At 41.0% G+C, this 18,282-nt stretch overlaps 1 protein-coding gene across 1 annotated transcript in view; it reads left to right on the top strand.

Moving 5' to 3' along the window:
• Positions 1 to 11,034: 11,034 nt before the first annotated feature.
• Positions 11,035 to 18,282, top strand: part of SOCS5 (suppressor of cytokine signaling 5) — a 121,894-nt gene continuing 114,646 nt past the window's right edge. Inside the window, exon 1 of the mRNA XM_010838640.1 lies at positions 11,035 to 11,260. The gene's annotated coding sequence lies outside the window, so the exon portion shown is untranslated. The remainder of the gene's footprint in view (positions 11,261 to 18,282) is intronic.

The following is an 18,282-nucleotide window of genomic DNA, read 5'->3' on the forward strand; positions in this document are numbered from 1 at the left end:
GATGGAGGAGCCTGCCTGGTAGGCTGCAGTCCATGGGGTCACTAAGAGTCAGACACGACTGAGCGACTTCACTTTCACTTTCCACTTTCATGCATTGGAGAAGGAAATGGCAATCCACTCCAGTGTTCTTGCCTAGAGAATCCCATGGACAGAGAAGCCTGGTAGGCTGCAGTCCATGGGGTCGCACAGAGTCGGACACGACTGAAGTGACTTAGCAGCAACAGCGTACTGTATTGGTGTTTTTCTTTCTGGCTTACTTCACTCTGTATAATAGGCTCCAGTTTCATCTACCTCCTTAGAACTGATTCAAATGTATTCTTTTTAATGGCTGAGTAATACTCCATTGTGTATATGTATCACAGCTTTCTTATCCATTCATCTGCTGATGGACATCTAGGTTGCTTCCATGTCCTGGCTATTATAAACAGTTCTGCGATGAACATTGGGCTTCATGTGTCTCTTTCAATTCTGGTTTCCTCAGTGTGTATGCCCAGCAGTGGGATTGCTGGCTTATATGGCTGTTCTATTTCCAGTTTTTTAAGGAATCTCCACACTGTTCTCCATAGTGGCTGTACTAGTTTGCATTCCCACCAACAGTGTAAGAGGGTTCCCTTTCCTCCATACCCTCTCCATTTATTGCTTGTAGACTTTTGGATAGCAGCCATTCTGACTGGCGTGAAATGGTACCTCATTGTGGGTTTGATTTGCATTTCTCTGATAATGAGTGATGTTGAGCATCTTTTCATGTGTTTGTTAGCCATCTGTATGTCTTCTTTGGAGAAATGTCTGTTTAGTTCTTCGGCCCATTTTTTGATTGGGTCATTTATTTTTCTGGAATTGAGCTGCATGCTTGTATATTTTTGAGATTAATCCTTTGTCAGTTGCTTCATTTGCTATTATTTTCTCCCATTCTGAAGGCTGTCTTTTCACCTTGCTTATTATAGTTTCCTTTGTTGTGCAGAAGCTTTTAATTTTAATTAGGTCCCATTTGTTTATTTTTGCTTTTATTTCCAGTATTCTGGGAGGTGGATCATAGAGGATTCTGCTATGATTTATGTCAGAGAGTGTTTTGCCTCTAGGAGTTTTATAGTTTCTGGTCTTATGTTTAGATCTTTAATCCATTTTGAGTTTAGTTAGAAAGTGTTCTAGTTTCATTCTTTTACAAGTGGTTGACCAGTTTTCCCAGCACCACTTGTTAAAGAGATTGTCTTTTCTCCATTGTATATTCTTGCCTCCTTTGTCAAAGATAAGGTGTCCATAGGTGTGTGAATTTATCTCTGGGCTTTCTATTTTGTTCCATTGATCTATATTTCTGTCTTTGTGCCAGTACCATACTGTCTTGATGACTGTGGCTTTGTAGTAGAGCCTGAAGTCAGGCAGGTTGATTCCTCCAGTTCCATTCTTCTTTCTCAAGATTGCTTTGGCTATTCGAGATTTTTTGTATTTCCATACAAATTTTGAAATTATTTGTTCTAGCTCTGTGAAAAATACCATTGGTAGCTTGATAGGGATTGCATTGAATCTATAGATTACTTTGGGTAATATATTCATTTTCACTATACTGATTCTTCCAATCCACAAACACAATATATTTCTCCATCTATTAGTGTCCTCTTTGATTTCTTTCACCAGTGTTTTATAGTTTTCTATATATAGGTCTTTTGTTTCTTTGGGTAGATATGTTCTTAAGTATTTTATTCTTTTTGTTGCAATGGTGAATGGAATTGTTTCCTTAATTTCTCTATTTTCTCATTATTAGTGTATAGGAATGCAAGGGATTTCTGTTTGTTGATTTTATATCCTGCAACTTTACTATATTCATTGATTAGCTCTAGTAATTTTCTGGTGGAGTCTTTAGGGTTTTCTATGTAGAGGATCATGTCATCTGCGAACAGTGAGAATTTTACTTCTTCTTTTCCAATTTGGATTCCTTTTATTTCTTTTTCTGCTCTGATTGCTGTGGCCAAAACTTCCAAAAGTATGTTGAATAGTAGTGGTGAGAGTGGGCACCCTTGTCTTGTTGTACATAGTTTATATGGAAATACTACATCCCTTGATATAAGGGACTTGAACATCTGCAAACTGTGGTGTATTGGGGGTAGTCCTCAAAACGGTCCCCTGCAAATATGGAGAGACAACTGTATTTGGATAAAACATGCTTCTAAATAACTGAGTCCAAACGATCATAGTTGAATTAGAATTTACTTAAGATCAAATAATGAAATAATTTATCAAAACTTGTGGGATACAACTAAAGTGGAATTCAGAGGGTTGTGTATAGCTTTAAAGGCTTATCTAGGAAGAAAAGAAAGTCTGATAGTGAGCTAAGACTTGAACTGAAGTTAGAAAACAAATCCAAAGAAAGTAAGGGGAAGGAATTAATAAAAATAAGATTATAAATGAATCACATGTAAAACTAAGGTACAATAGGAAACAAATAGAGCTCAAAAAGTTCATTCTTTGTAAAGACAAGTACTTTAAAACCTATAGCAAGACTGATTTTGAAAAAATCAGAAATAGACAATTTTAATAGATATTAGAGCTTAATTCTAGATATAGCAAAGAAAAAGGATACTGTGGACAGATGTCAGTATATTTGAAAAATAGATGAAATGGATATTTTCCTATAAAAATAATAATGATTGAAATTGACAAGAATAAATTTAAAAACCTGAAAGATCCTATAGTCACTAAAGAAATTTTATCAAGAATCAAACATAAGAATGAGATAATTTTGCAGGTGAATTATACCAAAATTCTAATAAGTGATTCCAGACTTACACAACCCTTTTTAAACGAGAAAAAGTGGGACTACTCAACTCACTTTATAAGGCTAGTATAACCTTGTTACCCAAATCAAGCAAGTACTGTAAAGAAAGGAGAATTACAGAGCAGTATCAGTCATGAGCAAAGATGGAAAATATTAGAAAACTAATTGCTCAGTTCTTAACAGTTGATAATATTTTGTGACCAATGCAGGTTTATCCCAGAAATGCAAGATTGGCCAACATTTTTAAAAATCTATTAATTACCCACATTAACAAATAAATGAAAAAAATACTATATGATCATTTTTGGTAAAATCCAACAAAGAATGAAAACTAGAATGGAAATTCTTAACCTCCTAAAAGGTAACATCAAAGTCCACAGCAAACATCATGTCAAGTCTTAAATGTATCACCCTTAAAACTAGTAACAAGACAAGAATGCCTACTCTTACCACTTCTTTTTTAAAATATTTATTTTTATTTGGGCTTCCCTGGTGGCTCAGATGGTAAAGAATCTACCTTTTTATTTATTTGGCTGTTCTGGGTCTTAGTTGCACCACATGTGATCTAGTTCCCTGACCAAGGATCAAACCCAGGCCCCCTGCGTCGTGAGTGCAGCCTTTACCACTGAGCCACCAAGGAAGTCCCTCACCATTTCTGTTCACATTGTACTAGAGATTCTAGCCAGTGCAGTAAAAGAAGACAAAGAGGAAAAAAGTGTAGAGGTCAGAAGGAAAAAACAAAACCAAGTGTTTGCAGTATTTCAGTGTGTTGTGGCTCCCCAAAGAATCCCCAGTGAATTATTACACTGAATAAAGAGTTTATGCAATTTATTGCTAAGGAGATCAGTATACAAAAGCAGAATGTATTTAAGCATACCAGCAAAAACTAAATGTAGTTTGAATCTATATATAATAGAAACTATATAAAAATAAATATAACAAAAGGTGTCCAAGTCCTTTTGGAGAAAGTTACAAAATTTATTGAACAAGACAGAACTCAGCAAACTGATCATAAAGTTTATATGGAAGAGCAAAGGGCCAAAAGACACTTTTAATGATAATAAGTTGGAGGGACTTGATGTACCAAATATCAAAGTTTGTTATAAAACTGAATTATTAGGACAGTATTATACCAGCACAAAGGCAGAAACAGAGCAACTAAGAGTAGATGAATGCATGTGTGGAAAGGTGGCATATGACGCAAGTGGCATTATAAATCAGTGCGGAAATTCTTCGGTAAATTAAAACTGGATCCTTGTAAACAAAAGCCAAATCCAGGACTTAGATGTGAAAGGCAGTCCTGTTGTCCAATATCAGAAAGCAATTTTCTAGACTTGCCTGGATTCCTAATTGTTTGGTCCCTGGTAGTCCATCGTCGTCAGAAGTGGGAGGCAAGTGTAGTTTTGTAGTTTTTTTCTTCCCGCAGTCTCTGTTTCCTCCATGTGCTTTTATCTGTTTATTTAGGTCTCTGTTCTTGTTTTCCTCAAGTGTCTGCTCTTTTTTTCTTTCTTGGGGAAACTATTGGAAACTCTGCTCGTGTTGGTAGAAGTTGACCATGAGTTTCATGTAAGGCAGAGGTTAGCAGCAGTAACACTATTGATGTTTTAGATTGGGTAATCGTTTGTTGTAGGAGGCTTTTCTTGCACATTGTAGGATATTTTAGCAGCATCCCTAACCTTTACCCTTTAGATGCTAGAATGCCCCACCCCACCAAGTTTTGTGAAAATAAAAAATGTCTCTAGACTTTGCCATACACCATATGTGTCTTAAGTTTAGAATCACTGATTTGGAGTGATCTATCTAAGGTATTTGCAAAGGGACTCCTAAAATCAGTATATTTAGATACTTCTTTTTGAGATGGTCATATTCTGCACAGAGTAGTCCTCCAGTTTCTCTTGGCTGAAGGATAAAGTGGCAGAAGAAGCAGAAAGTCTTAGTATTCAATATACATGCATCCACTTATTTTGCTTGTTTTAAGTACTACCCACCCTCAACCATGACTGGTTTTCCTCCAACCAGAATCCATCTGTTTTCCCATCTCTGAAGCCTAAACCTCTAGACTTTGGCCAGAGTGTGGGAGGTATGATCAACCAGTGATGTGGAGTATGGGAAGAGGAGAAATCCAGGAAGCTACAGGATCCTCAAACAACCTTAATTCAACCAGTCTTCCTTGTTTCAACACCCCATTTAACCCCTCTTCCGGAGATGCCATCAATCTTTGAGTTTTTTGAGGATTCTAGAGTCCAGTATTCATGTATGGATATGAGAGTTGGACCATAAAGAAAGCTGAGCGCCAAAGAATTGATGCTTTTGAACTGTGGTGTGGGAGAAGACTTGAGAGTCCCTTGGACAGCAATGAGATCAAACCAGTCAATCCTAAAGGAAATCAGTCCTGAATATTCATTAGAAGGACTGATGCTGAAGCTCTAATACTTTGGCAACCTGATGCGAAGAACTGACTCATTAGAAAAGACCCTGATGCTGGGAAAGATTGAAGGTGGGAGGATAAGGGGATGACAGAGGATGAGATGGTTGGATGGCATCACCGACTCAATGGACATAAGTCTGAGCAAGCTCCAGGAGTTGGTGAAGGACAGAGAAGCCTGGTGTGCTGCAGTCCATGGGGTTGCAAAGAGTCGGACATGACTGAGCAACTGAACTGAGCGTGCTTATACTTAATGTCTGTTTACTAACTTATTTGTGGTCTTTCAAAGTTTGCCAAGTCCATTACTATTTGTCTGCTTTCTACTCTCCAAAATTTGGTTCTTTTGGTATCCTTTTTCACTCTTTTTATCCTTAGGATTTATGCACTCCTTTACTGTATTTTTATGTGGGGAGATTGAGAAGGATGAAAACTAGATATGTTTCATTCCTAGATATCATATCCAGATATGCTGTTCATTCAACTGTCTTTATCTAGAAGCTTCAATTTCATGTACTTTAAATACTTGTCATGTTTCTAATTGTATTCAGACACTTACCCTTTGGAATGTGGACTATCAGGTGGAAGAGAACAGATACAGCCTTTTTTTCCTTCCCACCCTTTCTTATAGATAATATAATTGGGAAGTAAGAACAAAGAGAAAGATGTTAACAGAGGTTATTGGAGGTTAACTGGTTGAAATTGAAGTTCATCTTGAAGGGTTATGGGAGATACGAATATAATAAATAAGGTGTGATCAGATTATGAAGCCTAAAAGACTGGTTTGTTGATATCATATTGAATCCAGGAGGCAGGCAGAAAGCATTATGGACTTTTTATCTGAGAAGTGATTTGATGAAAGTAGATTTTATAAATATTAATCTCAGAGCTCTGACAACATATGGACAAGAATAGGGAATGAGTAGAGGCAGAGGAGCCTTCCAGAACTGTGGCTGAAATTCAGATAGAGTGATAAACTAGGCCATACTGGGAAGCATGGGAATGGAAAGGACAGGCTTAAAAGTCATTGACAGGGAAAATTTGATTGTTACCTCCAGCAGGTATAGAAGTTAGATCATAGTCGAATGTGTAGAATCTTACATTCATGGGTGGTAGATCTGAAACACCAAATAAAATGTCATTTGTGGCAAGAAATGTGCCTGATTGAGCACCACGTGATTTACTGAGAAAAGGCCCAATCAAGACAAGTCAAGAAAAGGGAAAGGGAGGCTATTAGAAATTCACAGAGTGGTTGCACTGGAATATAAAGATTCCTGAAGAACAGCCAGTCCTCTGGAACAGAAACGCTTTCTCTTTTTTACTTCTGCTCTTATAGAGAACACATCTGGCACAAGGCCCACAAAGGGCCATTCTAATTCCTGAGGTCACGCGACCTTTTCATCTCTACCACCAATTATTTCTTCCCTCTAGTGTTTCAGTTCAGACTACTGAAAGAGAATTAGGGCCCAGCTCTACGTTTCAACTCAGGGCACACGTTACACATGCCTCAGTGGCCAGTAGTGACAGAGGATGGGTTGTGCTGTCCATTCGACAGCAGCTGCAAATATGGCAGGCACATTGACTCACCCAGACAAAAGAGTTGTTTTAATGAATCTGAATTAGAACAGAAATGAAACTTTTTGGTGTACAATTTTACCTTTTGAGGTTGGTCAGGTCAGCTCCAGAATCCCCAAGCTACCTTACAAAGCTACCATAGTGGTGGAAATGTGAAAAGACGGATTGGCTTAGTGTGCTTACTCCTTCTGTGCAAGTAGTTTGCATTTCAGACTAACCACTCTCTGAACCCAGCACCAGGTCTGCTGCCTGCAAGCCACCTAGCCTCATGACAGCACCTCATCCAGGTTTGCTTATGTAATGTTTGTAGAAAAAGGGCACAGTTTGCTGACAAATGGACCAATACACCCTCATCTCAGCCCCACAGAAACTGGTCTGCTGAGCTGCTCCAGGAAACTCGTAATCCTTTCAAATGAGCTTGCAATTTTTCTACATCTATGTAGTTGTTCAAGAGTCAGCAAACTATGACCCAAACTGTGACCCAAAGACTAGTTGCCTGGTTTTGTGTATACATCTTTATTGGAACACAGTTATGACTATTCATTAATAGATTGTCTGTGGTTACTTTCTTGTACAACAGCCGAGTTGCAAAGCTAAAATATTTACTACCTGACCCTTCGAGAAAAATTTTGCTGACTCTTGTTCTAGATAGTTCTAGAAATGATCAGCATTTTGGGAAAAATCTTGAGTAGGTATAAAAGGTTAGTGGCTGCACAGTAGTGGTACGGTGTTTTCCCATGCTGCTACTTTTATTGTTTCGTAATTCCTTAATCACCTTATGGGCCACATTTGGCCAGAAGTCATTCAGACATCTCTCAGGATTATCTTACTGGCCTAAGCTAAAGCTCATGTTATTCTACACTGATGGATTAAACTCTTTAGTAATTCAATCTAGATGACTTTACAGTTTAATGCAAATGTCTTTAGTTTGTTCCAATTATTTACCCTAGGATTTTATTTTCCTGCTACATGCACTCAAGAGTAATAGTATGTGTGATCTGGAACGCTGGGGTCTCTTGCGGAATGCAGTCCTTTGATTTGTTTCCACATCACCGAGTTGGCCTTCAGGTGATGTCGTTGAGATTCCCCAAACAGGATATTAAGTTTTACCCAGCTGGAGAAACATCATCCTATTTCATGATTTAGTGGGCCAGAGATCCTCCTGCCTTCTCACACTATCCTTCATCTATAAAATAAGTGTTAACTTGCTTTCTTTGTGGATTATTTGCAACAAACCTCTATTTTCAAGACTCTCTCCTCAAAGTCAGGTGAGCATACTCAGCTAAGATAGCCCATTTGGAACACATGAGCTTTGGCCAAGAGTTTAAGGTTAAAAATACATTGCTTACAAAAGTTCTCTGGTGTCTGTTCGTTTTGCCAACAAATTCTTCTCTTGAAATATAGGATCTTTTTTAAATTTTTATTTATTTGGCTGCCCCGGATCTTAGTTGCAGCACATGGGATCTTTAGATGTGGCATGTTAACTGTTAGTTGCAGCATGTGGGATCCTCTGTATTGGGAGCATCGAGTCTTAGCCACTGGGCCACCAGGGAAGTCCCTGAGATATAGGATCCTTTAAGTCAACTGCCATTCTGTCTCCAAGAGGCCAGGGGGACAGTTTGTGGCTGTTGCATGGTGAAGGACCTGCCCCACTCTCACACCTACCCATTTCTCCCCTAGGCTCTTGATTTAGCACAAGTTGAAAAACAGGGAAATGGAACATTCTGGCTTAGGCTTGCAGTTAACAGGAGCCTTTTGAATGAGAAAAATATGTGTTCATAACCATCAAATTTGAAAGATATGGCTACTGGAAATTTGGGCTGTTTCGGAGCCTCCCAAGTTTGCCCTGCCCCCAAAGCCCTGGTGCTACTTCTCTGAAGTTCTACCTGTTCCTCCTCCTCCTACCCCAGAAGCCTTCTCTGACACCTCCAGGCTTGCCACAGTATTTCACTACAGCCTGCATTTTCCCATCATGATGTTGACATCACTCCTTCTCCTGTCCTTTCCATGGGTTCCACTCCCTCCCCAACTGAATTGTAAGGTCTTGAAATACAGTGACCATGCCTTTTCTGTTCAACAAGACTCTTAAATAAAGTCACCAAGACCAAAACGGTTGCTTGTTCTCCAGAACATAGTATAGGAATTCAGTGGTTATGAAAGAATGAACAAACTGAACGAACACACTTCAGATCTACCTAGGGCAGGAATATCAGAGTTAGTGGCAGTTGCCTTTCCAACAGCCCTAGGGGCAAGGAAGTTCCAGAGAGAGCCTGAGAACAGAGCCACAAGTGTGCAGCAGTGTACCGCACCTCCCCTTTCCTCCTCTCCTTACCCTTCCTCTCCCAACATCCAGCCTGACTGGTTGGAGAGCCTTCATATTCCACAGAGGAGCTTTCAACCTTCACCTCATCCCTGGAAAAGATCCTTTTCTTATTCAGCATCATGTCTAAAAGTCATTTAGTCTTGAAATCAAACACTGCAGAAAACATGAAGAGCCTTATAAAAACTGCACCACTACTGGGAGTCTTATTTTAATTATTCTCTAAAAATTCACTCTTTGTTCAGTGTCTGATTTCATTTGGGGCTGGTTTCCTCTCTTGCAGGCCCTGGACGCATGAAATCTGTATTAATTTATACATGTGGCAGGATAGTACAGCCTATCCCTTTCCCTGTGTTTAACTGCCTTCTTTCTTCCCCTCACTCAGGCAACTAGCCTAGTTTGTGCTTCTTACCCAGAGGAGAGATGTGATAGCTAGAAGTAGAGAAATGAGTGTCAGAGAAAACGGCTTTTGGTTTCAAAAGTTGCACTTAGGCTAAAGAAGAAGAAAACTTACACCATAGACAAAATATTTGGAGGAAAGGATAATTAGCATAGAAAAGAACTCTTTATCCCTGAGGGGCAGGAGATGAATTCCTGGGAAAATACCACGTTTCCAGGTCCTGTGCACTACTATACAGGGTCACCCTGGAAAGAAGGCACAATCCTAGATGGTTGTCTGGGAATATAGAAAATGTTTTTTACACCCTCAGGAGGGCCCCAGGAAGATTTCAAGACCTCAGAGAAGGACTAGGTGCATGGTGGCTCCCTCATGAAGGGGCTTTAGGTAGGCTGGTAGAATTTTTCATGCCCCAGTGAGACATAAAGCTTTTCTCCTTGTGCCTGAGAGGATGCCAGAGAAATGGAGGGTGCTTCTGAACCTGAAGGGGTCATGCAACCAGGGTAATAGATGTCTCAGTAAATACCAGTGTATATGGTAGAACAACCTTGGGGAGCAGATTCAGCACTCCCTCCACTCCCCCTCCTCCACCACATACCTTGACACCTCATAAACCCCTCCTAGGAACTAGACACAATCAGGGGAAAGGGGAGGTTGAAATCTACAAATTCACTGAGATTAAGTTACTGACAATGCCAAGAAATGGAAGACTGGAATAAAATTTAGGTTCTATTTCTTACATAAATGTGTGGATTAAGACATGTATCCACTGCTCATACCTTATATTTAGGGGTGACATTTCCCACAGAGCAGCTGTGTTCAAGTAGCCATTAAAATGTCTTCTTAGGTTTTAAGTTTCTAGAAACCAAATGGTGAGTGTACTATCCAACATATGCCATGAAAGTAGAGCCAATAACTGGAGGGAAAGGTTCTCTCCTAATGGTAAAGTGTCCAAATTCCCTGACCCAATAACAAAGTCAAATGATCCAAGTATAAAGATTGTGTGTCAACATTGAAAAAAATGTTTTTGCTTAAACTCGAGCATGGTATTAACTCTACTTTTTTTAGTATCCACCTGATTAAGAAAATACATAACAGAAAGCTAAGATATATTCAGCAACATTGTACGATAATTTCACTCATCATAAAAACATTTATGCATATTTGAGAAGGAATCCATATGGATGTGCACATTTTTCACTTAGTCTGCAGACAGAACATGCATGTGGGTTTGCAGATTCCCCTCAGGTAACTCCACCACTCCCAGGGGTCTGAGGACCACAAGTGGGAACCTGCTGGGCCAAATCATTTGAAATTAGTCTTATTTGGCAACTGCAATATGTGTGATGGCGATGTCTTGCAGAAATACCTCTTTTAGTATTCCAGTCTGTGGACTCTGGCAGAATAATAGTTTGTTGCAAAACAGATCACTCTTTTTTGTTTGCAAAGTCTTCATACCAGCTGAATCACAGCTTGCTTTTCACTTCTCGTAACACCTTGCAACATCGCAAAATATTTGCTGGAGTTTGTGAAGGGCGGCTACAGAATTAGTAAACTGAAAGGAAGCCTGCCTTCACTCCCACCCCTGTCAGCACCTTCTGTTCTAGCAGACCGAAAGGCAGCTTGAGAACTCTGATTGCTTCTCCAGATAAGGACTACTCTTGGCACTGTCGCCTCGTGGAGAATGAAAGCAAAGGAAACATTAGGGAGTTGTGCAGGTGCCAGTTCATGATACCGTCACTTCACAGAATGAAATCGGTAAACGACTCCATGAAGGTAAATTGCTGTGGTAACCAACCTTCTCAACTTTTCTATCTGTAAGTGAAGACAGTATGGGCTATTTCTCTTTGGGAGTATATAATCTGGTTTTAATGAATGACCACCATGCTCTAACTCCTACTTAACTAGGCTTATACAATGCTAAGCCAGGGAGGGACCTTAGCAAGTGTCTAGTTCACATCCCAGGTTGATAGATGAGGAACTGACACTCAAAGAAGTGAAGATGTACAGCTAGCATGTCTCAGACCTGATCCCTTGTTTCCTCATTAGTTTTCTAGTGCTCTTTTCCGTTTATCACGCTGCCTTCTGAATGGACTCACCCAACTTCCATGAGTGGATAAGAAAAATGGGACCACCGTTAGACATAAGGCCATCATCACTTCTTACTGAGAGGTCAAAGCAAATATTATGGATATGCTGGTGTCTTAACTTTCTCCAGAGTTATCACAGATTTCATATTCCAACAATTTTCATTTATCCAGCTGAGTAGAGTTAATATCACGCTTGAATTTAAGCAAAAATATTTTTTTCAATGTTAAAATGTAGGCTTCACATTTAATCAGATCATTTGACTTGATATTATTGGGTCAGAGAAGTTGTACACTTTACTATTAGGAGAGAACATTTCCCCCAGTTATTGGCTCTACTTTCATGGCATATGTTGGGTCATCAAAGGTACTAGGGGAAGACATAGTGTGGATAGGTAGGGTGTGGCCTGAGGAGATGATCCAGTGTTACGGTCCTATCATACATAGGTTAGAAAAGAATTAGAATGTACCAAGATTATATTGAACAGGTATAGTAAGAATAAAATAAACTTCTTTTGTTATTTTCCATTTTTATTTATTTATTTTTGGCAACACTGGGTGTTCAATGCTGAGTGTAGGCTCCCTCTAATTACAGTGGGCGGTGGCTACTCTAGTTGAGGTGTATGGGCTTTTCACTGTGGTGGCTCCTTTTGGTGGAGCATGGGCTCTAGAGCGTGCAGGCTCAGTAGCTGTGAGGCATGGTTTAGTTGCCCTGAGGCGTATGGAATCTTACTGGACCAGGGATCCAACCGAGTCCCCTGCATTAGTAGGCGGATTCTTATCTGTACCATCAGGGAAGTCATACACTTTAGTGATTCAGAAAACATCCTTTAGGAATATGCAAAGCCTAATTTCTTCAACCACAGTTTCCATTGTATAAATACATGTGAAGGTGCTTTGAATTAAAGATTTCCTTTCAGTTAATGAATCACAAGGCCACAGACAATGTGGCTATTAGGAATCTTCATAGGTTGTCATAGACAGAAATGGCAGAAATTTGAAGTACTTCATACCATTATTTTAAAAGCAAACCAAATGCACTGTGGTGACCTGAATGGGAAGGAAGTCCAAAAGGGAGAGGATACATGTATGTGTATGACTGACTCATTTTGGTATATAGTAGAAACTAACACATTGTAAAGCAACTATACGCCAATAAAAATTAATTTTAAAAGAAGCAAATAAAAATCTAAAGTTAAACTGAACAGTAAAATTGAGGAGCATTTTAGATAGAGTACTATTTCATTTTAAAGGGACATGTGAATACTGATACTTAGTCCCCAAAAGTCTGAAACCATCTGGAGATCCTGTTAAAATGCAGATTCTGGTTCAGCAGGTCCGAGATGAGACCCACAGTTCTACGCTTCTAACAAGCTCTCAGTGGTGTCAAAGCAGCTGGTCCTTACTCCACACCTCTAGAAGAAAGGGATGAGTTTACTTGGTGCCCATATCTTTAAATGTGTTTTCCATGGAGGTTGACCCTGACTTTTTCAGATCTACGACTACCCTGTCATAGGAATCTTTCTGCCTCTGAATTCCTAGTACACTTATTATATGTATCATCCACAAGCTCTTAGGTACTAGAGTGTATTATGCCCTGTATAGGCATGTCTTGTGTCGCTTACTAGATTATAAGCCTATCTGTGTTTGCTCAGCCCTGTGTATACAACGTAGATGCTGAGTGAAGAACTACTGATGACTGGTTGGTACATTGAAGATCGTTCGCCACTTCCTCAGAATGCTACAGCTAGCTCATGAATGAACTCAGGACTTAAATCAAATGTCTGGTCTAAGAGACGCTGAGTCTATTCTGCCTCTCATTTCCCCTCTCTAAGTTGGTGTTTTAGAAACCAGTGGTTGTGTGGAGGATTCTGCTTGGGTATGTGATAAAACAACAACAAGCCGTGAGGGGAAAAAAGGTCCGGTAAGAGTGAGGAGACTGTGGCAGCAGGAAGCATGTGCACTGGCTGCATTAGACTACCAAAGTAAAAACCCTGAAAAGAGCACAGGCTTGGAGGCCGACAATCCAGTGTTCAAAGCCCCATTTCTCCCACAAGTTGTGTCGGATAGTTTTCATGCAGAGTAGCAGCTCCATCTAGTGGCTTACTGCTGCCTAAGTTCCCTCACAAAATTATGTCTTCTAGTACAGTTGATGGTCATTTGATTCATCCTTTGATTTCATTCAACAGCATTTACTGAATGCTTACTGTATGCCGAGCATTTGTCTTCTAAATCTAAAACAGTGCACAAGACAGACATGGTCCTTGCCTTAAGGGAGTTTGTGGTCAGATGGGAAAGACAGAAATTGAATAATTTGTCAAGTACATTTTTGTTTTTATTTTTGTCTTTTAAATTTTTACCATTTTAATTGAAGTATAGTTGATGTATAATCTTATATAAGTTACAAGTGTACACTATAGTGATACATAATTTTTAAAGGCTGACTTCCATTTGTAGTTATTACAAAATATTGGCTATATTCCCCAGATTGTGTAATATATTCTTGTAGGTTATTTTATACAGGACAGTTTGTACCTCTTAATCCCCTTCCCTCTTGCCTCTCACTACTGGTAACCACTAGTTTGTTTTTTATATCTGTGAGTCTGCTTCTTTTTGTTATAGTCACTAGTTGTATTTTTAAGATTTAGTAAATTTGAATTCAAATTACAAAAAGTCGTATGAAGAAGTATAGCATCCTTCTTATAAGAAGTATGAGTCTGTAATAAGGCTTCCTTAAGGAAGTGACGTTGAAGGTAAAAAGAGAAGAAGTTGGCCAAGACACAACATCAGGCATGAATCAGACACCCAGCAGCGTCTCTCCGGAGACCTCAGCTCCCGTTTCAGATCAGGACCAGTCCATTGGGAGCTCCAACCTTGAGCTATGGCCTCTTTCATCAGTCATTTATCATCTATCAGTCCACCCTGCACAAATCACTTTATATACATCATCACTGATCTTATATTATCCTTTTATGACAAAATTCACTCGCACAAAGGTCTGAAATGACACACCAGAGACAGGATTCACACCCTGATCTCTCTGCCCCCAAAGTCCATAGTCTTTCTTCTACTCATGGGGTCTCCCTAAAGCCAAGGCCAGATCTCTTCATTCTGCTGCTTGCCTTCCCCTAAAAGGAAATCATTATGAGAAGTGTTTAGGAAGAGTGAAAATGTGAAAGGAAAACAAAATAATAGCTTGGTGGGTCACATGTGAAGAGCCTCTTACCAAGGGACCCGAGTCACTCTTTGCCTCACCTTGTCTGCCGTGGTCTATGAGCTTGCCCTGCACTGGACCCCAGGTTTCAATAACTGCCCCAGCCTAACTTTCATGGCCTAACTTTCAGACTCTCCCAGTCTGGCCCATTTCTAGGGTGACCAAATCAAAATAGTTTGCTAAGAAATGTCCCAGTTGTAATGCTGAAAGTCCTGTGTTAGAAAAAAACTTCTTCACCCTGGGCAAACCAGAATGGTTGGTCAGCCTACACACCACACAAGCCTGCAGCCATTTTTTGACCCACTGAAGTTTTGCTCTTGATCACAAGATCATAGGAACATTGTTGGGGAGACTGTCTTTCCTAATGGAGGAGATTGCTCCAGTTTACTTTTTTTAAAACACACCGATCGACCATAACTACCCAAGCCAGCAGAGCAGTGCGTAGCCCATAAGAATACATGAACTGTCCCAGTGGAATTCTCAGGAAGAGAAGCTCACGTGTCACCCTGTTCTGATCACTTCTGTAGCTCAGTCTGCCCATCTTTGTAAAGTGGAAATCAAAAGCCGTGAGAAAATTTCCAGAAGAAATAAAATGGGCCATGATCAACAAGGAAATGGATCATGGTTAGGGATATGTGCTCTGAAATCAAACCACCTGGCTTCTGCCCTGCTCTGCCAGAAGGTCATTTGTTATTTCACCAATACTTATGGGCCAGGCACTCTTCTGAGCACTTAAACATTCAGCTCCTTTAAACCTCATAGAAGTCTTAGCAGGTTGGTACTGTTATTCATCCCATTTTACAGAGACTGAGGTGAAGCACAGAGAGGTTATTTAACTTGCTCAACTCACACAGGAGCAAGAATCTTGGGCTGGTTTGTTGACAGCTCTGTTCCCCTACTTCCCCCAGAAAAGTGGAGATAGTAAATTATGATGCCTACTTCACTGGGTTGTTATGCAGATTAGCTGAGATAGTCTGTAAAGCCCTTAGCAAAGGGTCTAGACCATAGTAGGCTCCCCATATTGAATCACAAAGTATGTACTACTTAATTGGAGTGACAAAACACATGTGCTGTAATCATCAAAAATATAACTGGCAGTTTAGGATAATGGCTAAATGAGTGAAGCAGAAGTCTGGGGTGAGGCAGGATACGTAAAAAGCCCTGAGTTTAGGAAAAGGAGGGCACAGTTAAAGACCTTATTTACATGAAAGACAATTCTCCCATCTCTTTGGGGAGAAATAGCAAAGAAGACGTCTAAGGATTGATGATTGGCCTCAAAGCCCTAGGCTTTCCTTTCCCAAAAGAGGAACAGTAAACACGTCCTCAGTTCTGGGAAGAAGTTCTGGAAAGCCCCAGATAGGTGAGCTGAGGTACCTGGAGAAGCCCCCGGGAGGGCCTGAGCTGGACTGGCCAGGGAGGCCTGAACATGCTGCCTTTTTGGGCCTCTGGGGCAGGGCTCCAGCCCACAGTCCAGATTTCTACCATGACTTGCTTGCCAGTGTGAAGCCACAGTTGTCTTGGCATTATCTCTCTGGCTTCATCAATTTAGACTCTCATCTTTGGCTCAGAGAACTCAGTCCTCTCTTCTTCACCTGTGCTATTTTTTATTTGCTCCCCTGATTCCAGGGAAGACACAGGACTATCTGTCCCAAGCAGCGGGGAACTTGAAGGCAGAGGGGACTGGCAGGGTGAGAGGAATAATGCTTATCAGAGATGCAGCAAGGTTACTCACAAATAGCTGTAGACTCCTAGAAACTCACTCAGGTCCTTCATCAGAGACAGCATTAAATTTCATTTCGGCATCCTAGTAAGAGTTGTAATTAGCAGCATGGAGAGAACAAGAATCTTCTCCTCTGGGCTGAGAGGAGAAGTAAGCCTTGAATGGACATTGCTTATCCAGTCAACCTATGGTCCCTTTCTTCTTCTCCTCCCACCTCTTACAATGTGAGTGAAGCTGTGCTCTCAGGCTCAGGGACTTCTTCCTGGTTGCGCTGCTTTGCCAGCAAATGGATTCTCTATCTCTCCAAAGCCCTTTTGGATAGATGACTACATTGGATGGGACCAGGTTTGCATTTCCATTTCTCGGCTGGATGTTGCTCTCTTCAAATCTTTGGCATTCAGGACTGGAGATTCCATTTCTCCCCTTGTGTGGATTCTACACCCTGCCCGGAGCCAATGCCTCTGGACCCCTTGTCTGTGTGGAGGATTCAGATGATGGTTGGTGCCTGACACATCAACCTTGGTTTCTGGGCTCTTGAACTGTGGGTAGGAAGTTGCAGAAGGGAGCCACCACATGGCAGAATGGGTGGGGTACAACAATGGGGAGATTCCCTCACAATGACTTTTGGGGGAGGAAAGGAGCACCTGGGAACCCAGGTGGTCAAAGGCAATTGAATTGTACAAATTAATGTTGCCCAGGGAAATACAGCTAAGGTCATCATGTGCCTCTAGATTTCCTCTAATGAAGCTTTCAAGAAGAGACCGGAATTAAGCTTCAGTTGAGCTTGAAGGATGGACCACCTGACGGTGGGATGGGATGGGATAGACCACCCATATCGTGCATTCAGGTCTGCATTTCAGCTCAAGGTGTTGTAGGAAAGTGGAGCTGGAGAGGATGGTCGTGTCCCAGGTCTCGGGTGAGTACCTGGGATGGGCTGCCAAGTGAGGGTCCTCGGCTTTGTGCAGGAAAGAACTCAAGAGTGAGCCATGGTAAAGTGAAAGCAGATTTATCCTGCAAGGTACACACTCCATTGACAGAGTGTGGACCGGCTCAGAAGGCAAGAGGCAGCCCCAGGGCATGGGGTCCTCTGGGAAAGTCAGAGCAGCCGTGGGTGTGGTTAGTTTTTATGGGCCAGGTAATTTTATAGGCTAACCAGTGGGAGGAATATTCTAACTATCTTGGAGAAGGGGTGGGGATTTCCAGGAATTGGGGCATGACCCACTTTTGGCCTTTTACGGTTGGCCTCAGAACTGTTCTGGAGCTTGTGGGTGTGTTATTTAGCATAGGCTAATATATTGTCAGATCAGATCAGTTCAGTTCAGTCGCTCAGTCATGTCCAACTCTTTGCGAATCCATGAATTGCAGCACGCCAGGCTTCCCTGTCCATCACCAACTCCCGGAGTTCACTCAGACTCAGGTCCATCGAGTCAGTGATGCCATCCAGCCATCTCATCCTCTGTCGTCCCCTTCTCCTCTTGCCCCCAGTCCCTCCCAGCATCAGAGTCTTTTCCAATGAGTCAACTCTTCGCAAGAGGTGTCCAAAGTACTGGAGTTTCAGCTTTAGTATCATTCCTTCCAAAGAAATCCCAGGGCTGATCTCCTTCAGAATGGACTGGTTGGATCTCCTTGCAGTCCAAGGGACTCTCAAGAGTCTTCTCCAACACCACAGTTCAAAAGCATCAATTCTTCGGCACTCAGCCTTCTTCACAGTCCAACTCTCACATCCATACATGACCACAGGAAAAACCATAGCCTTGACTAGACGGACCTTTGTTGG

This window comes from Bison bison, unplaced genomic scaffold (assembly GCF_000754665.1).
Source record: "Bison bison bison isolate TAMUID 2011002044 unplaced genomic scaffold, Bison_UMD1.0 scf7180017864101, whole genome shotgun sequence".
Taxonomy (NCBI): Eukaryota; Metazoa; Chordata; class Mammalia; order Artiodactyla; family Bovidae; genus Bison; species Bison bison.